Here is a 22,355-nt window from a genome sequence, read left to right as displayed (position 1 = left end):
CAGCTAAATACCACTTAATTCTTTTTTTTCCTTGAGGGGAGAGAGATCTCATATTTTTGTTTGTATTAATGTCTCCATATGTTCAAGAGCTAGTCCAGGAAATTGATGGTGTTTAATCTGCCACAAGTCCTTGGGAAATCAGGATTCAGATTTTCTTCTTTTTTTTAATAGGCTCATTTCACTCACTTTGGAAAAATTTGAAAATGCAGAAAACACAAAGCAAATAGTAATTATAGCCGTGATTTGATTGTGAATTAATCTTAACATACGATCATCTCTTTTATAGATGACCTTTCAGCATCTAGTTGAGGACTTATCACTTCCTGTGTATTCCCCACATCACACTGGGCAAAATAGACATGTAAATAATTCCTCCTAAAGCGTCTGTTATTTTGCATGGATAGAACTGGCATTACAACAAATAGAACAAATAGACAAATACTTGAGTCTTTTATTCTCTAATTTTGAAACTAAGGGGATATATGTCCAGCCAGTGGTAAGAGATACACGTTGTTTTATTTTAGAGGAAATGGACCTTTAAAGAACTGTGTTCCTCTTAGTTGTAAAAATTTCAAAATATGTACTAAAATAAGACATAATAAATTATTGTTGCTTATGTTTCTTTCTTACCAGTGCAAAGAACAGTGGAAAGCTGAGGAATTATTTAATTGGCCCAACTGAATCTTTGCTATGAAATAGAATACTGCTTTCTCAAATTGCGATTTTTTTTTTTAATTCAAATAACCCAAACCTGCCAGAGTAAACGTGATCTACAATGGTTACCCAAAGCTTAGAGGGGAAAACATACCCTATGATTTTTAGTTTAAATACTCACCATTGTGTATGCTTTTATAACTTATATAAGTCAGAATTTAAAAAATTGAACCATGTATCTATTAACTGAGCAATTCAGATTAGCATGACTCCTTGGTTAATATTTGCACAAACTTCTAATAATTATCAAGATGGCCTTTATTTGTTTTTTCTTGCCACTGACCCATAGGATATACGAAAAGAAAACAGACCAGCCTCTTTCCTGATAAGAAGACTAACCAAGAAGGCCATTCTGTGAGAACTAAGTGGTGAGTAATTTCTCTCTTTTTTTTAAAACATGAAGCAAAATATGTTACTATACATTACATTGGGTAGGTGAGATATATGATTCCTTTGAATAAGTTCGAAGACGTTTATGTAAAAGCAATGAACAGGAGCACTTGTTTCTTTATCTTTTGAAAAGAAAAGAACTAGTGAAAATGGAAATTCCAGGAATGTCTGTTTCTTAGCATGAGATCAGTTTAAATTTTTCCAGTGTATAACAAAACATTTAAAAAAATTTTAAGCATTAAACTTAACATATGATGTTTTAGAAAACACATAAGATCAACCTGGATTTAGGGGGTTTAAACCAAGTCTTTGAAGTATCTTAAATCTCCTTGAGACCTAAAAGACTGTTTATAACTAACAGTTGCTTTGCAAAAACAATGTTGACGAGATGTTTTAAAATTTTCCTGTTAAATTTTTATGAGAATATGTGGGTTGGGAAAAGGGAGCATCTGTATTGCAAGATGATTTCATAAAATTGATTTATTTAACCTCAGAAATGGAGAACAGGATGCTTAGCAGGGAAGGGATTTATCACTGGATTGTATGGGTGAAGCAAATGAATAAATGGAAAGCTACATCAGCTTTGGATGGGCCTAATAATTTCTGAATATTAGTTTAAGATGGGTGATACAGCATTTTTAACAGATTTTGGAGATCTCTTTTTTGGACCAATGGAACCCAATATTGGGGTGCACGTGACTTTTGAGAGGCAACTGTGAGACAATTGGATATATCAATTCCACTAATATATGTTTTTATGCAGTTTTGCTCTTAGAGTGATCAGATTTTATTTAAAACAGATCTAAGAAAGAAACTTGTTTGGAAATCAAGACTGTATTAGTATTTGGAGCTGCTAACAGGAGAAAAGTCTATTCTAAAAAAAGCACTTCACTGTCTGGTTGTATTATATAAGAATGTTTTTCTTATTTGCTTTTAACTCATTTATTCTTGGATATTCTTGGCTATTGTAACATAGTGGGTTTTTATCAAGAGAAGGCCAAATAATGAAGAGATATTAAGCACAGAAATAACCTTCCAAAATGTTAATTTTTTATTTCCCAGTTATCAACTAATCTGCTGGTCATTTATTTCACTAATTAGCCTCCTTAGGGACAAGGTGAACAGAAATCTGTACCACTGCTGAATTCCAAATTAATAAAAAAAAAGGTATATTAGCTTTAACTAGCAAGAGATTTTAGTAGAATTCAAAATATATGGCATTTTACGTATTATATTTTTAAGATACACTTGACTATATTAATATATAAATACACTTATTGTATATTACTATATATGAATAATATTTATTTTTTCTTGTCCTAGTTAAATATACACTATAGAATTTTCAGAGTTCATTGTAGTGACCTTATCTTTTTCTTCCCAATCTCTCTAGATTCACTATTTAATCTATTAACAACTTATATTTTCTGATACTTTGTTCTTATATCTAAATAATATCCCTTATGATATAATGAGTTTATTTTGATCTATTTTCACTTTAGATTTATTAGGCTTTATCACTACAGAGTAATAATCCTAGATTTCTTAACATTTGGAAAAATTTTGTTAAATTAGTGGGTGATTTGAGGGAAATTGTTTTCTGGGGTCAGGGGAGAGTTGCTTTGCATTTTTTCTCCTGTTTTGGGCTTGTTTTTTTTATCCTCAACACCATACTCTTGATAAATGGACATATTTGTGCTTATGTTAAATGAAATGAATAAAATTTAATCTTATAAGAATTACATTTATACCCCTTTAAAAATCAGTATTTCTTGAGTATATATATGCACTACAAAATACATTTGATTTGATGTCATTTTTCTAAAAGAGATAAACACATAGAAATAGACTAAAAGGATCTATATCAAGGTACTTAGTGGGAATGTGAATATTTTAAAGAGATTTCTCTTTGTTTATCTGTATTTGTTATTTTTCTGGGTGAATTTTACTTGATTTTGTAATTAGAACTGAAAATTTGTTTTACATTAAATTTTTAAAAATTGGAATAGTTGAGCTGATTCCAAAAGCTAGTCTCATTGAGTCTTGACAGATTGTGGTACACGTGATTCTTTCCTCAATAGTTAGGTCAGAAGCTCTCTTGTCTGAGAGCTAGTACTAGACATGGGGAGGATGATTATAACTCAGAATCAATGAAGTCTCACCTTGAGATGGGCCTCAGTGGCTGCTTCTACGGCAGCCTTCTCATCCTTCCTACAGACGTGATCATTTTCCAAGTGCCCACAGCCACATGGCCAGTACTAGTTTCAAGAAGGCTTCTTTCGGAGGTCACAGACACATGAAACGTGTCTGTGTCCATGAAGACCTGAAGACCATGTCTTCAGGTCTTCACTCTTTCTTAACAGTAGTTAAGAAATTTGGAATTAGTAACTGTATTTAGTAATCTGGAGTATTCAAATAAAAATTCAGATATCTGGGCTGTCTTAGAAAGTCCACCTTTAGAGTTCTCTTCCTTGGTGACAGGTGAGTTAGACTAGCAATTGCCCATTTTCTGAGGGCCACACACTTTTGTTCTCTGTTGACTTCCAATGAACCACCTGGTCCTACAGGCCTTTGAATTCGCAACTTTGATATGTAAGTTAAAACTAATATAAAACTAAGAGAAAGCGATTCCTTATTGATAATTAGGTTTTCTAAACACCAGTTCTCAGGATGACTTAGTCATCTTCCTTGTACTTCTATGTCATTTTGGAATCACCAAATGGGAAATGAAAAAAACAAACGGACCTAACGCACATCTTGAACTACTTAAGAGTCAGACCAAGTTAGGAAACATGACTTGAGAATGTGGGTTTGTTAATTCTATGACACGTGGATGGTTGTGGAAGAGAACACAACAGAGGCCATGACACTGTTCATTGTACTTCCCTGAGACCAATTTTACACAGAGGAGAAGGTGATGCTGCCTTCCAAGTGTCTTTTGCCCTGGACTCATAAATTTTTCACTCATGTTCATTTATACAGTTCTTAATTTTAAGTGTACCTCTGATGGAACCCTGAAGCAAAGCACATAATGGGAAAAACACATTGCTAAATCTTGCCTTTTAGATTCAAAAAGGATGTTTTATTTGTGACAAAATTTTCAGACTATCTCCGTTTGCAAGTGAATTATTAAGATTTGTTAGTGGGAATTCCCTGGCAGTACAGTGGCTAGGACTTAGAGCTCTCACTGTGGAGGGCCTGGGTTCAATCCTTGGTCAAGGAATTAAAATCCCGCAAACTGTGTGGCGTGGCCAAAAAAAAAAAAAAAGAAAAATTGTTAGAGTGCTTACTTTTGTACGTATTACTAAACCTTTCCAAGACAGAATTGGATTCTGAGATTGATATGTTAGCAGCATAATAAAGGGTGAGTAGCAAACACATTTCACTCAGATGTAGAGGAGAGTCATATATATTTAAATGGGATGTCAAATAAGGTATGTGTTTCTTTCAAGGTGTATAATACTAACACATATCTTGAGGATGTTGAAAATTTGGATTTGTTTTGAGGATTCATTATCTGTTATCACATAGGTTAAATCTTTATGTGCTGTATTTAGAGATTCCAAAGTGGTTTTGCTCATTTTAGTATTTTTTTTTAGAATAACTCTCATCTCTTGGCTTTGAATGACCAAATAAATACCTTGCTTACTGTAGATTTGTCTTTGTGTGTATGTGTACTCAGTTGCTCAGTCATATCCAACTCTTTGCGACCCCATGGACTGTAGCCTGCCAGCCTCCTATGTCTATGGGATTTCTCAGGCAAGAATATGGAGCGGGTTGCCATTTCCTCCCCCAGGGGAATCTTTCCGACCCAGGGATTCACCCTGCGTCTCCTGAGTCTCTTGCATTGGCAGGTGGATTCTTTACCACTACACCACCTGGGAAGCTCTAGATTCATCTTTATAGCTGCATTATTTGACCTGAAATAGATAATAACCAGTTTTATTTGCAGGAAAACATTAATCTAAGCAGAAGCATTCAGAACGTGTGTAGAATCATTTCTCCTAGCACATATCTATTTCGTTAATTTTACTTCCCAACATCTCACCAAGCTGCCTCTAGCACAATTCTTCTAGCTTAAATAGGAGAGTCCTCTTCTGTTCTACATGACTGCTTATGTAGGCTATTGATCAATTTTGTTTGGATTTGTAAGAGTAGTCATGGATATTAAACTGAAAGACAATACTTAAAGCACATTTCTCTCTCTATATATATACACACATATATATATGTGTGTGTGTGTGTTTCTGGTTTTACTCCTAATTTAATAATTAGGAGATGGAGAACTGATTCCTAAATAGTTTTTGGCTTAAAAACAATAGTATTCTTCTTAACACAATGCTTAGCTGTGGCTTTTGGCCAGCGTTTATGGCTCACATGTCACTCGTGAATGCTTTTAAATAAAAAATGTGCAGAATTGCATTTATTTTTTGGCCTCATAGACTGCATAAGAGCTATTTCCATGCTTATTCTAAGCCAGTTCTGTAAAGAGATGTAATGCTACTTAAATTTTAAACAAGTCAAGAATCTCAAACAAGGCTGTGTTATGTTATCACATCTGGTCATTCTTTGCATTAAAAGGATTATTCTCAATGTTTTGCATTGTTCACTACTCAGACATCCAAAATGTCAACAACAGACCAAGACGCTGTATGTCACTAGAGGGAATAGAATATGGAGAGTAAAGAATAGCATTGAAATACACTTTAATCTCTAAAAACTGCTTTAAAAAAAAAAAAAACTTGGGTTCATAGATTTTGCTAAAAATCTAATGAAAGCTCTAGACCCCTCTCCAGGGAAATACACATATATTTGCAAAATCTGAATTTTCAGTGAGACACATCATGAACTTGCACTTGTAGACCACAGGTTAGAGACCTTTGCAACAAATTGACATGTGATGTTTTACATACAACATTGACTATGTATGTGACTGGTAACGGGAGTAAAGTCCAATGTTGTAAAGAACAATATGGCATAGGAAACTGTTAGGGCCATGAATCAAGGTAAATTTGAAGTGGTCAAAGAGGAGATGGCAAGGGTGAATATCGACATTTTAGGAATCAGTGAACTAAAATGGACCAGAATGTGCAAATTTAATTCAGATGACCATTATATCTGTTACTCTGGGCAAGAATCCCTTAGAAGAGATGGAGTAGACCTCATAGTTAACAAAAGAGTTGGAAGTGCAGTACTTGGATGCAATCTCAAAAAGGACAGAATGATCTCTGTTCATTTACAAGGCAAACCATTTATTATCACAGTAATTCAAGTCTATGCCCCAACTACTAATGCTGAAGGAGCTGAAGTTGAATGGTTCTGTGATGACTTACAAGATCTTTTAGTACTGACACTCCTAAAAGAGGTTCTTTGCATCATAGGGGACTGGAATGCAAAAGTAGGAAGTCAAGAGATACCTGGAGTAACAGGCAAGTTTGGCCTTGGAGTACAGAATGAAGCAGGGCAAAGGCTAACAGAGTTTTGCCAAGAGAACGGACTGGCCATAGCAAATACCCTCTTCCAACAACACGAGAGATGACTCTAAACATGGACATCACCAGATGGTCAATACTGAAATCAGATTGATTATATTCTTTGTAGCTGAAGGTGGAAAAGCTCTACGCAGTCAGCAAAAACAAGACCAGGAGCTGACTTTCCCTCAGGTCATGAACTCCTTACTGCAAAATTCAGATTTAAACTGAAGAAAGTAGGAAAAACCACTAGACTATTCATGTATGACCTAAATCAAACCCCTTACAATTATACAGTGGAAGTGACAAATAGATTCAAGGGATTAGACCTGATAGATAGAGTGCCCGAAGAGCTATGGATGGAGGTTCATAACATTGTACAGCAGGTGGTGATCAAAACCATCCCAAAGAAAAAGAAATACAAAAAGGCAAAATGGTTGTCTAAGGAGCCCTTACAAATAGCTGAGAAAAAAAGAAAAGTGAAAGGCAAAGGAGAAAATGAAAGGTATATCCATCTGAATGCATAGTTCCAAAGAATAGCAAGGAGAGATAAGAAAGCCTTCCTAAGTGATCAATGCAAAGAAATAGAGGAAAACAATAGAATGGGAAAGACTAGAGATCTCTTCAAGAAAATTAGAGATACCAAAGGAACATTTCATGCAAAGATGGGCGCAATAAAGGAAAGAAATGGTATGGGCCTAACAGAAGCAGAAGATATTAAGAAGAGGTGGCAAGAATACACAGAACAACTATACAAAAAAGATCTCATGACCCAGATAACCATGATGGTGTGATCATTCACCTAGAGCCAGACATCCTGGAATGCGAAGTCAAGTGGGCCTTAGGAAGCATCACTACGAACAAAGCTAGTGGAGGTGATGGAATTTCAGCTGAGCTATTTCAAATCCTGAAAGATGATGCTGTAAAAGTGCTGCACTCAATATGTCAGCAAATTTGGAAAACTCTGCAGTGGCCACAGGACTTGAAAAGGTCAATTTTCATTCCAATCCCAAGGCAATGCCAAAGAATGCTCAAACTACTGCACAATTGCACTCATCTTACATGCTAGCAAAGTAAAGCTCAAAATTCTCCAAGCTAGGCTTCAACAGTACGTGAATTGAGAGCTTCCAGATGTTGAAGCTGGATTTAGAAAAAGCAGAGGAAGCAGAGATCAAATTGCCAACATGCGTTGGATCATACAAAAAGCAAGAGAATTCCAGAAAAACATCTACTTCTGCTTCATTGACTACATTAAAGCCTTTGACTGTGTAGATCACAACAAACTGTGGAAAATTCTGAAAGAGATGGGAATAACAAATACCAGACTACCCGACCTGCCTCCTGAGAAAACTGTATGCAGGTCAAGAAGCAACAGTTAGAACTGGACATGAAACAACGGACTAGTTCCAAATTGGAAAAGGAGTACATCAAGGCTGTATATTGTCACCCTGATTATTTAACTTATATGCAGAGTCCATCATGTGAAATGCTGGGCTGGATGAAGCACAAGCTGGAATCAAGATTGCCAGGAGAAATATCAATAACCTCAGATATGCAGATGACACCACCCTTATGGCAGCAAGTGAAGAACTAAAGAGACTCTTGATGAATATCAAAGAAAAGAGTGAAAAAGCTGGCTTAAAACTCAGCATTCAAGAAACTAAGATCATGGCATCCAGTCCCATCATTTCATGGCAAGTAGTTGGGTAAACAATGGAAACGGTGACAAAAGTCATTGCAGATGGTGACTGCAGCCATGAAATTAAAAGATGCTTGCTCCTTAGAAGAAAAGCTATGACAGACCTAGACAGCATATTAAAAAGCAGAGACATTACTTTGCTGACAAAGGTCCATCTAGTCAAAGCTATGGTTTTTCCAGTAGTCATATATGGATGTGAGAGTTGGCCCATTAAGAAAGCTGAGTGCCAAAGTATAGATGCTTTTGAACCGTGGTGTTGGAGAAGACTCTTGAGAGTCCCTTGGACTACAGTGAGATCAAACCAGTTAATCCTAAAGGAAATCAGTCCTGAATATTCATTGGAAGGACTGATGTTGAAGCTGAAGCTCCAAAACTTTGGCCACCTGATGCAAAGAACTGACTCATAGAAAAGACCCTGATGCTGGGAAAGACTGAAGGCAGGAGGAGCAGGTGACAATAGAGGATGAGATGGTTGGCTGGCATCACCGACTTAATGGACGTGAGTTTGAGTAAGCTCCGGTAGTTGGTGATGGACAGGGAAGCCTGGCGTGCTGCAGTCCATGGGGTTGCAAAGAGTCGGACACAACTGAGCAACTGAACTGAATTAATATTCCTCTCTTTATCCTCTTTATCTTTTCCCAGTTGAATTTCAATTCTGAACTGAAGTGAACTGATTTACTATGTATGTATATGCATATATGCTAGGATATACATATGAGTAATTTTTTTTAAAAAACTTCCTTTAAGTAGTTATGAGGTTAACTCTCCAGATAGCTAAAAATTTGGAAATCTTAGTCGTTTCTAAGGGGATGTTTAGTCCCATAGGATTCAGGTAGACATGCTAACTTATAAGAATCAATATTTTAATGAAATAAAAGAGAATGCTGAAAGAGTATGCTATAACAAGTAGTATAAAAGTCATTCACTTAAGTGCAACTGGTTAAGACCTTCTTACCCTCATCCCTTTTAGTTTTTGATTGCAAGATGGTCTTTTTCTACATAAGTCTGTAAAAATAAGGTGTTAGTTTCCTTGTGTCTTCAGTAATATTCAGTTCAAAATATTTCTTACTTTCTTTGTAATTCTTTCTTTGGACACAGAAAAAATTTGGAAGTGTGTTGTGTAATTCCAAAATTACTTACAAATGTGTTATTTAGAGTGTATGTTCATTGTTTTCAGGCATTTGAGGATTTTATATGTATTTTGTTATTGATTTCTATTTTAATTCCATTTTCATCAGAAAACACTGTGTATAAAATCCTTTAGAATTGATTGTAACTTTGTTTTTATATGACTCATTTTGGTGAATGTTTTAGGTGCACTTGAAAAGACTGGGTGTTCAGCCGTTGTTGACTATGGTGTTCTGTATTGTCAGTTAGGTCAAGTTGGTTGATACATACATTTTTGTTTACTTATTCTCTCAGTTACTGAGACTGGAATGTTAAAATTGCCAAACATAATTGGTGTACTAGGTTGAATGATGGTTGTTGTTGTTCAGTTGCTAAGTCAGGTCTGACTCTTTGAGACCCCTTGGATTGCAGCACACCAGGCTTCCCTTTCATTTGCTATCTCCCATGGTTTGCTCAAATTCATGTCCATTCTGGGACTTCCCTGGTGGCTCAGATAGTAAAGAATCTGCCTGCAATGCAGGAGACCCGGGTTTGATTCCTAGGTCAGGAACAGCCCCTGGAGAAGGGAATAACTACCTACTCCAGTATTCTTGCCTGGGGAATTCCGTGGACAGAGAAGCCTGGCAGGCTACAGTCTATAGAGTTCTCTAGTAAACTCTATTTACATATCCTGTATTTTGGGCTTCCCTGGTGGCTCAGTGGTAAAGAATATGTTTGCAATGCGGGAGACTCATGTTCAATCTCTGGGTCAGGAAGAGCCCCCGGAGGAGGGTATGGCAACCCACTCCAGTATTCTTGCTTGGAGAATCCCATGGATGAGGGAGGCCTGGCGGGCTACAGTCTATGGGGTTGCAAGGAGTCGGACACAACTGAAGTGACTGAGCATACATGCTGTCCATTGAGTCGGTGATGCCATCCAACCATCCCATCCTCTGTCATCCCCTTCTCCTCCTGCCCTCAATCTTTACCAGCATCAGGGTCTTTTCCAGTGAGTTGGCTTCACACCAAGTGGCCAAAGTGTTGCTTCAGCTTCAGCACCAGTCCTTCCAATGAATATTCAGGGTTGATTTTCTTTAGGATTGACTGGTTTGATCTTCTTGCTTTCCAAGGGGCTCTCAAGAGTCTTCTCCGGCACCACAGTTAGAAAACATCAATTCTTTGGCACTCAGCCTTCTTTATGGTCCAACTCTCACATCCATACCTGGCTATTCAAATCCATGTCTATGCAGAATTTTTGAATGTGACCTCACTTAAAGGTCTTTGCAGGTGTAATCAAGTTAAGATTGGGCATACTGGACTAGAAAGGGCTCTTATCCATTGACTGATGTCCCTATAAGGCTAAGGAAATTTGAACACAGACACAAAGGGAAGATGAGAAAGTGAAGATGGAAGCAGAGGTTGGAGTTATGAGACCAGAAGGTGAGGAATGTCGAGGACTGCTGACAATCACCAGAAGCTTTTAATGGCAACAAAGAATCCTTCCCTATGGTCTCCCTTCTGAGAGACCATGGCCCTGACAACATGTTGATTTCAGACTTCTAGCTTTCAGAACTGTAAGATAATGAATTTCTGCTGTATTAAGTACTCCACCCACAACACAAGGATTTCAGGATGCTGTAATAATCACTTCGACAGATTTCTCTGGAATGTTTTAAAATTTTTAGAAAGCAAAAACGCTGCACCATGTTACTGATAACAAACAAGAAATAGAAGCTTTAGCTGGCATAGTCTTAATTAACATTTTGGGGGTATATTGATAGGGCTATGAAATAGAGCTATTCAACGAAATAGTAAATGTTTTGTCTTCTGCACTTTGAATTCTAGTGGGGTGCTCCTCAAGGAGCAGAACAAAAGTCAGAACACAAAGATGAAAACTTTCACCTGAAATCTCAGTCTAGATCATTATCAATCATTCCACTCTGTGCCAAATACTGGGTTGTGTGCTGTACGTTTTGGGGATTCAAAGATAGAACAGAAGCAGCTCTGTTCTCAAGATGCTCCCAGCACAGTGCCAGAGGAAGACCTATAAGCAGTGACCTCATGATAGAGGCCATCACTACTGTATCATGCTAACAGGAGTGACATTTTGGACCTATTTCCCAATCAGTGTCTCCATATTAGCTAGCCAGTTTTCCCCTCCCAGCTCCTTGCCCTTCTTATTGGATCCAGAAAAGAGGTTGACTGAAGCTACCGGGAGGGAAGGAAAGTTGGTCCCTTTTGCCCTCAGAGGGTAATAGGAGGACCTTGGGAGAGAGCAGAAGGCGGTGCTGGTCGCCGGTTAAGCCCAGCAGAGGCACCCTTGAGGAGCACCCCACATCTCACGTGCTGCCATCATCCAGCTGTGACTCAGCAGAGGACGCACGCCTGGTGCCCAGGGGACAGAAAACAGGGGGCCAGAGACTGCACAAAGGTGCTGGCACAGATACAAGACAGCTCCTTCCCCACCCATAACAAACCCCAAACCCCAAACCCAGGAACTTACCGTGAGGTCCCAGTTGAAATGGTGTCCTCTGGAGGAGAAGAGGGGCTGGGCAGAACTAGAAGAGACCCAGTTTACCTGGAAGAGACAAAGCAAAAAACACACATGAATATTTATGCAAAGAGATGACTTAAACTTGAAGGCGTGGAGAAGCTGTGAATTGTTAAGGTAAAGTCGATACCGGCTCTCTCCACCTCATACCTCACTTCCAGAGAGGGAGTGTATTAGGGAAATTGGAGTGGATGGATGTCAGGAAGGATCTAAGGAGGCCACATTTTCTTCTAAAGTGAGGATCAAGGAAACTGAGGCTCTTGTCTTACATGTTTTCATCCCCCTCCCCCCTCAATCACTTGTCCCTGCAGACCAGGTCAAGCCTTTGCATAAACAAAATAGAATATATCTAGGAGTGAGCTACTTCTTAAATTAACATAATTTATTTATGTTGACATAAATTGTGCCCTTTCTAAGTTTACATTTAAATAACAGCACCCAATTTCTCCACGTTTTGCAGTGTATTATTTTAATCATGCATCTCTGTCTTTTGTAAATCTAAATGTCACTTCTCCCTGCTTTTAGCTACTTTGGTGGTTTGATGGTTCCCATTAAAATAAAGCGATGGAATATAACTAGTTTTTAGTACAGTTGATCACCACTAGGAGTAGAGTCAGCAAGGGAGCATTCTAGAGCTCCACCTTTGGTTCTCTGGAATCAGGGCTGGGTTCCTCAACACATAAAGACTCTCTTTATAAGGATGGTATTAGAAAATTTTTAAATGTACAAAGTTATTTCAAAACAGCCAACAGATTAGTAACTGATGATGCTAGGATGACAGATAAGTGCTCATTATGCTGGACAGCATATGGAGTACTCCATGCACACCACATCACCTAAACCTCACCAGCCTGAGAATATAGCAAGTACTGGCCCTTTCTGTCTGATGGACTCTGTGCTCAGTGCCTTGATGACCCATACTATCACATTTATTTTTCATAACAACCTTAGAAAATGTGAACTACAATCAATTCTACCTTAAACTGAGAAAGTTGAAGCTTAGAAAGGTCAAATGGTTAGTTTATAAGTCGCATTGCTAGTAAGTGGTGGCACTGAGATTTGAGCAGGCAATCTGCTTTTAACCACACATTTTTTCCCATTTTAGGAATTAGTTGAGGTTTTCCTAGAGGTAAGTCAAATTATGTTATTCTTCTTCTAAACATACCCTTCAGTGACTTCCCATTTCAGCCAGAGTCCCTATTGTCACACCCACAGCCCCCTGTGTTCCAGTCCCCCGTTATTCTGACATCACCTCCTACTGCTTGCCAGTTCCCCACCAGCAATAGCTGTCTCTCAACTGGTCCTTCAACACTCAAGGCAAGCCATCCTGTCTCAGGGCCTTTGAACTTGCTGTTTCCTCTGCCGGAAATGCAGTTCTCCCAGATATCCACTTGGTTCACTCTTTCCCTTCTTTAGATGTAGTCAAATGCCATGTCCGGTAATTCTTGACTATGCCATTTCAAGTTACCATCTTTTCTCCTTCCCCCAATTGGCACTCTCTATTCATCTTCCCTTATTCTTTATATTTTTTCCTTGAATGTCTATTTATATTATAAACATCTTATTAATGGTCATCTCCCCCTCTAAAATATAAGCTTTAGATATTTTTAGTTTTGGTGTTTTTTTAAAAAGTGCAACACCAACATTTAAAACAGAACCCAGTGTAGTAATGAGTGCCCAATAAGTATCTGAGTGACTGACAGGAGCTTAAGGCACTCACACAAGGTCACACGTTTAGTATTAGGCAAAGTGAGGCTTCATTACAAATCCAATATTGGAGTTTATCCACATATCAAATGCATAAAGTGTCTTCCTGAGCTCTTCTAAGTCTCATGGTCTTTAATTATAGTAGGTCGGGTGAACATGAATAAACAAACCAAACAGGAAAAAGGCAGCATTTGTTACTGTCTCTTAAAGTGGGATACTTTAAAGTGAGATCAAATCAGAGGCCAGGTCAGGGAAAGGGGACACTGGTCTTTAACAGAAAGGGAGTTGACAAGTGATGAAGTAAGGAATGTGCTGATGTTTCTGCACTGCACGAAGGGGCAGAGTGTGGGAAGGTCCTGGATGTAGCTGGTGTTGGGTTAATTAATTAGGGTTGGATGCCTGCACATTAAGGGGAGGAAGGAACCGAGGGGATTGCTTTGAGTGGACTGAGGTCTCAAGTAGCAGTTACAAAGGATCCTGGAGGCACAGGAAGGATGGGAGAAGTGCTGGGTACAGCTCAATTTGGCGAGTGGCCAAAGAAACATGTCAGATATTAGTGAAAACAGGCCACAGCTGCTGCAATTTACAAGCTACATGTCAGGCCTTTCCTTAGCCACCCTCCTACCCCACCCCATCTCCTGTCCTGGAATAGTCTTTTTCTTCCTAAGACGACCAGTCATAACTCAGTTCTCACTTGAGGGCATAAGAGAAGCAGAGGATGTTCAAGCTTCATTGCTAATGGAAAAGGTCTCACAGCATTCATGAAAATGCAATTTCCCCTGAGAATGAGAATTAAAATGTTACTGTATTGAAGTCCCACTTCTTTTGTTCCTAGGACAATTTTCAGCACTGTGGTTATTTTTCTTTAATTTCATGATATCTAAACTTACAATATCTAAGACTTATAGAATGTTTAAAAGTGTTTTTTACTCCCTTCTTCAAAATGTATTTATACGATTTGTATATTTCTCTATCCTAGAAAAAAATTCTAGATAATTCAGAATATAACATATATTAGTTTGTTTAGTTACTAAGTCATGTCATACTGTTTTGTGACCCCAGGGACAGTAGCCCCCCAGTCTCCTCTGTCCATGGGATTTTCCAAGCAAGAATACTGGAGTGGGTTGCCATTTCCTTTTCCAAAATATATATAAAATATATATTAAGCATATACAAAACATATATATACACAACAAATATACACCAGATAGATTAAAAGTGGAAAGTACAAAAACATTTAAAAGTGGTTACTGAATAATGTAATTTGGCAGAATTACTTGGTAGCATTTTTCCCCTCTCCCTGCTCCCCTCACTCCAAAGCATAGGCGGCCATTAAGTGCATGGACTTTGGAACCACACAGGCTGTGTTTGATTCCGGGGTCTGACACTTCCTAGTACCTTCAAATTATTGACCCTTGAGTTTCCTTTTCTCCATCTGTAAAGTGAAGCTAAACATAATTCTTAACAAAAAGGGCTTTAGTAATGTTTGAGTAAATATATATAACATTTATAATAGTAGTATTAAATGTTAAATATTTATATTATTTATGGGCACTGTAAATAGATTTTTTGTGTGTTTTCTTAACCTGTTATGTACAGTATTTATAAAATAACCCATAGAGAGGTACTCAAATATTTTTTTATCATGTTGAGGAAAAGAAAATATCATTATAGTTCTAGCCAACAGGTATTTCTTGTTCTGATGAAATATATAAATGGAATATGGAAAGCGTTTCTATCTATGGAAATAAAAGTCAATGTAAAATTAGAACAGGCTCAACATTCAAGAATTCTATTAAAGTTTTCTATGATCAGCTTTTCTTTGTGACGTTGCTGAAATGCTGAGTAAAGTTGTCTCTTGGAATAGCTCTCATTTGCCTGCTGAGAGAATATAAGGCACAAAGGAACACGATACCCAAGAACTGCATGGAGGAATTGATGTTTTATCAAGCACACCTACTGAGAGTGAAGATTTCATTCTAAGTCACTTTCTTTTTTTAAAAAAAGATTTATTTATTTATTTAAATTTTTGGATGCTTTGAGTCTTCATTGCTACACGTGGGCTTTTCTCTAGTTGCGGCAAGTGGGGGAGGGTGTCTACTCTTCGTTGCAGTGCCCAGGTTGCTCGTTAACAGTGTCTTCTCTTGTTGTGGAACATGGGCTCTAGGTGCTCAGGCTTCAGTAGTTGGGGCTCTTGGGCTCCAGAGAGCTGGCTCTAGTTGTGGCACACAGGCTTAGTTGCCCCATGGCATATGGGATCTTCCCGGATCAGGGATCAAACCTGTGTCTCCTGGATTGACAGGCGGATTCTTAACCACTAGACCACCAGGGGAGCCCTAAATCACTTTCTTCTTTGAGTTTTTTCTAGCATGAATTGGTCCCTAGCTAATACAGACATTGTAAAGCCTGGATAAAGATTGTGAAAAACACTGAAACCAAGCTAAATGCTACGTAAGTTATCAATGAATTTTTTTTTTAAGTCGCTCAGTCGTGTCCGACTCTTTGTGACCCCATAGACTATACAGTCCATGGAATTCTCCAGTCCAGAATACTGAAGAGGGTAGCCTTTCCCTTCTCCAGGGGATCTTCCCAATCCAGGGATCAAACCCAGGTCTCCCACATTGCAGGCAAAGAATACATTTATCTTAAGTTGCTAATTTTTAATACTTCATTGTTTAACCAGTTGTTCTGTGGTCATGTGGTTATTTAAACTAAAATAAATTATGGGCGACTAATCAGATGCTGAACACTATTACAGCAACTGGATACAGAAAGTTGAATAAATCCTGTACTCAAGAAGAAAGTGTTGTCTAATAAGAGAGATACAAATTAGCTTCATCTAAGTATAATGCAGGCAATACTATGGTAGCAAGACTAGAATACTACTTAGGGAAGATGCTAAAAAGAGAGGGATTAATTCTTCTGGAAGCATGGGGTGCAGGTGGCCTTGAAAAATGAATAGAAGTAACCAAGTTTCAACTCAAGGAGCAGCCAAATAGTATGTAGTTTTCTAGGCCATGGAAAGTCTCTTGGAGCAAGAGTGTGAGTTGAAGGGTGGAGACTGCCATGGTACATGTGTCTGGAAAAGGGATAAAACCATAAGCAAGACAGCAATAATGAAAATGGAGAGGAGAGGATTCACTGGACATTTTGAGGCATAATTAACAAGACTTGATGACTGATGCTTATATGTTTAGGGGGGGTTAAAATTGGAGATGATGTGATTTGGGTTTGTGACATGACTGAGATGGGGATACAGCACAAGTTTTTGTTTTGTTCTGCTTGTTTTGTTTTTTTTTTTTTTTTTTTATAAATTTATTTATTTTACTTGGGGGCTAATTACTTTACAATATTGTAATAGTTTTTGCCATACATTGACAAGAATCAGCCATGGGTTTACATGTGTTCCCCTTCCCGAACCCCCCACTCACCTCCCTCCCCCTCCCATCCCTCTGGATCATCCCACTGCCCCGGCCCCGAGCCCTTGTCACATGCATCGAACATGGAATGGTGCTCTGTTTCACATATGACAATACACATGTCTCAATGCCATTCTCCCAGAACGACCCACCCTCACCTTCTCCCTCAGAGTCCATAAAATTGTTCCATGCATCTGTGTCTCTCATTCTGTCCCGCATATAGGGTTATCGTTACCATCTTTCAGATTCCATATATATGCATTAGTATACTGTATTGTTGTTTTTCTTTCTGGCTTACTTCACTCTGTATAATGGGCTCCAGTTTCATCCATCTCAGTAGAACCGGTTCAAATGTATTTTTTTTAATGGCTGAGTAATATTCCATTGTGTATATGTACCACAGCTTCCTTATCCATTCATCTGCTGATGGACATCTAGGTTGCTTCCATGTCCTGGCTATTGTAAACAGTGCTGCGATGAACATTGGGGTACACGCGTCTCTTTCAATTCTGGTTTCCTCGGTGTATATGCCCAGCAGTGGGATTGCTGGGTCATATGGCAGTTCTATTCCCAGTTTTTTAAGGAATCTCCACACTGTTCTCCATAGTGGCTGTACTAGTTTGCATTCCCACCAACAGTGTAAGAGGGTTCCCTTTTCTCCACACCCTCTCCAGCATTTATTGCTTGTAGACTTTTGGATAGCAGCCATTCTGACTGGTGTGAAATGATACCTCATTGTGGTTTTGATTTGCATTTCTCTAATAATGAGTGATGTTGAGCATCTTTTCATGTGTTTGTTAGCCATCTGTATGTCTTCTTTGGAGAAATGTCTGTTTAGTTCTTTGGCCCATTTTTTGATTGGGTCATTTATTTTTCGGGAATTCAGCTGCAGAAGTTGCTTGTATATTTTTGAGATTAATTGTTTGTCTGTTGCTTCATTTGCTATTATTTTCTCCCATTCTGAAGGCTGTCTTTTCACCTTGTTTATAGTTTCCTTTGTTGTGCAAAAGCTTTTAATTTTAATTAGGTCCCATTTGTTTATTTTTGCTTTTATTTCCAATATTCTGGGAGGTGGGTCATGGAGGATCCTGCTGTGATTTATGTCGGAGAGTGTTTTGCCTATGTTTTCCTCTAGGAGTTTTATCGTTTCTGGTCTTACGTTTAGATCTTTAATCCATTTTGAGTTTATTTTTGTGTACGGTGTTAGGAAGTGTTCTAGTTTCATTCTTTTACAAGTGGTTGACCAGTTTTCCCAGCACCACTTGTTAAAGAGGTTGTCTTTTCTCCATTGTATATTCTTGCCTCCTTTGTCGAAGATAAGGTGTCCATAAGTGCGTGGGTTTATCTCTGGGCTTTCTATTTTGTTTTTGTTTTTGTTTGGCAAGAATATATGTATGGATTGCTAATTCAGATTGAGATGTTTTTAGTTTGAATATTTTGGTCACTGTGTAATCAAAACCACATTTACCCTTTTATCTCTGTGTTCAGCTCATCACAGTGTCTTAACTTACAGTTATACTTGCATCGTGCAGCTCATGGTTTCTCTGGCTCTTTTTTCCCTGCGGTACAGCATGCCTTCAGAACTTTTGGTTTTTAGCTTTAGTGAGAAGCATTAAAATTGACCAGTGCTAACCCAAACAAAACAAAAACAGCTCTTTCTATGATTCGAACAGGACACACATCTAGAATATGTAACCCTCTCCCCTGGGGACAGTATTCCAGGTGACTGTTTTTGGTCTTGCAACCATCCAGATCCCTAACTAAGCATGAGAATTAGCAAAGGAAAGTAAACAGGCCATTTTAGCACACCAGGAAACTTCTCTCAAGTCACAAACATTCCTATTTCTGAGGATTATATACAAGTCAATAAAGATTAACTAAATAGTTGGAAATATAGCTAAATAAAAGCTGAGACTTTAAAACTCACTCACAACTATGTATATTGCAAGCGGTTTGGCAAGAAGCTCTTGAATGTTTCTTCTTGCCGTATTTCTTAACGCAGTTTCTTTACTCATCAGCTTTGGCAGAGGAACGGAGATCCTCTATTAACGGGTACTTGAAGCACTTGTATTCACAGCCCAAGTTTGCTTCTTAAACTCAAAGCCTCAATTCAGATTTCTGATGAACTTCTTCTTCTTCTTTTTTGATTAAACATTATTTTTTAAAACCATAGTATAAAATGTAAAGATGTAAAACTGACGTATTAAGTAAAAGCATATTTCAAGAGTTTTTGAAATAAATGAAGGTGCATCTTCTTTTGGTTTGTCAGTATCTATTTAAATGTCAGCCTGAGTGTATATTAAAGTATGTATAATTGTGACTGGGACATAATTTCATGAATTGTTATCCAATTGGTGGACCCGAGAGATCAACGAATATTTTAAAATTTCCATTAACTTCTGCCTTTGGATCCTGTTCTAATTTATTTGTGTACTTTTTGTTTCAGGATAAAGATAGAAAATGAAACTCAATTGAATCAATTTTGCTCCTTGAATGTAGCTTCCCTAGAAAAGTAGATGAAGTTGAAATTTAAATTACTCTGCAAACTGGAGTAGAATTTCTAATGAAATGTGCGTTTAGATTGATTTATACCAATTTCCGTAATTACTATTTATAATTTAAAAATAGATTTAAATCATAGAAAACACGTGTACTTTAATGCTGGAACACTTTTTTGGAGAGAAATATAAAACATAATAATTTGATAATTATTTATAGGTAGTTAAAATTCTATGTATTGAAAATCACCAAATGCTGTGAAATATCTGCCTAGAAACTCTTGTTTTTGGTTTCCAAAAGAAGTGAACCAGCACTGTTGGTTGTTCTATTTCCTTGGTAAGAGTTTCTCTCTGGCATAATCAGTTATCTTACTACTTAAAAAAAATTAAATCTGAGAATTTAACAATTGCTAGAAAAAAGAAAACAAACAAAATTTCATCATAAAAGGCTTAAGAAGGAATTTTTTAAGAAAGTTTTGAGACCTGAGGAGTTCATTTAAAAATAGATTTTAAAAGTATTTCAGACTTGACTGATGCTTTTATGTCCGAGTTCCAGTTACTTTTTAATAATTTCATTTTCAGCTATTTTAGATGTGAACTATTAGCACAGACCGTAAAATTAGGAAAACTGGTTATTTAATGTTTAAAACTGTCATATTATTTTAAATTGATTATTTCAGTTTTACTCTTTCCTCAGTTGATGCTACTATACAGAACCATTCTAAATAGTCAACAAATAGAATTTTCCCTCAGAGATTCATCCTCCATTTCTCATTATTACCAAAAACCTGTGTAGTTCCTTAAATAAATAGAATTCCCTACTGCAGAGGCGTCTCACGTTCTGCACTTTTCTTTTTTTCTCCCTGTTAAAGCTTTTTCTTTTTCTCTTGGTCCTGAACTCTGTTCCCAGACTATCATTAAAGCATTATAACACAAATGACTTAATGATAACTTCTACTTTCCAGGTAACACATGCTTCTAAAACGCTAAAGCAATGTTATAAAAAAAATCAGTGTTGCTTTTTTTTTCCCAAGGGAGACATTTTCAGTATTCCCTTAAGTCATATGTGTGTGATCAGCTTTCTTGTTTTGGTCGTATTTTTCCATAATAATCCCACAATGCATTTCACAGGTCACAGCTTGAGCTATACAGGAATGTTAACTTTATAGGCATTGTCACTGCTCTATGGCAATGATTCCCAACTGGGAATGATATGCACTCCCCTCTTCTCCCAGAGATATTTGGCCATGTTTCGAGACATTTTTTGTTATCACAACTGGGGAGGTGCTACTGGCAGCTGGTGGCTTGAAGCCAACTACTCAACACCCTATAATGCAAAGTTCAGCCTCCTACACCAAAGAATTACTCATCCCCAAATGTGAATAGTGCCAAGGTTGAGAAACCTACTACAGGGCAATGTTAGACTGGAAAGCAGGTCATTAATCTGGCTGAAAGACTTTTTTTTTAGTTTGGAGTCAGAGGTAAAGTGAAATTTAATTTCTACCAAGAGTGGTACAGCTATTTATGAAATGGTATACTACCTTTTTGCTTTGGTAGAGATAAAGGATTAAAATATATACACTTTCAAATTTGAATTTAATTAATCCAAAATTATTTGTAATTAATCCAAATTATTGTGGTAAATCAAGTAGGCAACTTTACTGTTTCACCTTGATTGGTAATAAAATAGCTTTAGAAATAACACTTTTAGTGTTTATCTCCCCATTCATGTTATTTTTATCTTCTCTAACTCAAGACAGATAACTCAGCAAGTCACTTGAGTGTGTGTAACTGAACAATATTTATTAATGTCTACCATATTTTTATTTACATCTTTAAATTACATCAGTCCCCCAGTTGGAATTCTTCAAAGCTTTTCTTGGTTTGTGTCACTCATTAATTTATTCATTAAATAAATAAGTGTTTATTGAGTATTAACCTTTCCGAACATTGTTCTATGTGCTACCATCCTACAGTAATGAATGAAATAGACAAACATTCATACAGTCAAGGAGTGAATATTCTGATGGAGTGAAAGAGAAAATAAACAAAAATGTATGAAAAATTACATTGATATGAGTGGTAGGGACACAAATAAAGCAAGAAAGGAAAGGAGAGAGTGCCATGGTAAGGGACTGAGAGGGAGCAACCAGCAATACCAGGAGGTGTGGTATCCTGGAAGCAAAGTGAAAAAAGTCCTTCAAGGATTATCATCTGTGCCCTACAGCGCTTGTAAGTCACGTAGGGTGAGGACTGAGAATTGACCTTGGGAAGCAGCAATGTAGAGGTCATTGATGATCCTGACGGGCACAGCTCGGGTGGGGAGGAAAGCTCAAATGAGATGGGTTCAAGAGAGAATGCTGGGAGAAAATTAAGAGAGCAATTATAGGAAATTCCTTTAAGGAGCTTTCCTATAAGGAGAAATAATAGTTGAAAAAGGAAATGGGGTCAAAAAGGTTTTTTTTTGGTGTGTGTGTTTTCTTTTCTTTTTTTGTAAGATGAGTGAAATAACAGATTATTGGTATGCTGATGGAAATAATCCAAAGAGAAGGGAAAAATCAATGAGGCAGAAGGGGAAGAGGAGAACTGCTGGAGAGACAACATTTAATAAGTGAGAAGGGGTGGGATATGGTACACGAAAGGAGATGTCGATCTTTGATAGGACCATATACAGTTCCTTTATAGAAACAGGATGAAAAAAAAGTATGTGGATATAGATGGAAATACATAGCTGGAGTGAGAACTTGAGGAACTGAACCTCAAATCACTTTGTTTTTCTCTTTAAGATAGTAGCCAAGG

At 37.5% G+C, this 22,355-nt stretch overlaps 1 long non-coding RNA gene across 1 annotated transcript in view; it reads left to right on the top strand.

The window, feature by feature from the left end:
- The window catches only part of LOC145521763 (uncharacterized), an 85,480-nt gene that overhangs the window by 7,845 nt on the left and 55,280 nt on the right, over positions 1–22,355 (top strand). The window contains exon 3 of the long non-coding RNA XR_014065665.1: positions 1,004–1,082. This is a non-coding gene — a long non-coding RNA (uncharacterized LOC145521763). The remainder of the gene's footprint in view (positions 1–1,003; positions 1,083–22,355) is intronic.

The sequence above is a fragment of the Giraffa tippelskirchi genome, chromosome 9, assembly GCF_054371585.1.
Source record: "Giraffa tippelskirchi isolate mGirTip1 chromosome 9, T2T-mGirTip1v1.2.pri, whole genome shotgun sequence".
Taxonomy (NCBI): domain Eukaryota; kingdom Metazoa; phylum Chordata; class Mammalia; order Artiodactyla; family Giraffidae; genus Giraffa; species Giraffa tippelskirchi.
This window is presented reverse-complemented; position numbering and strand designations above follow the sequence as displayed.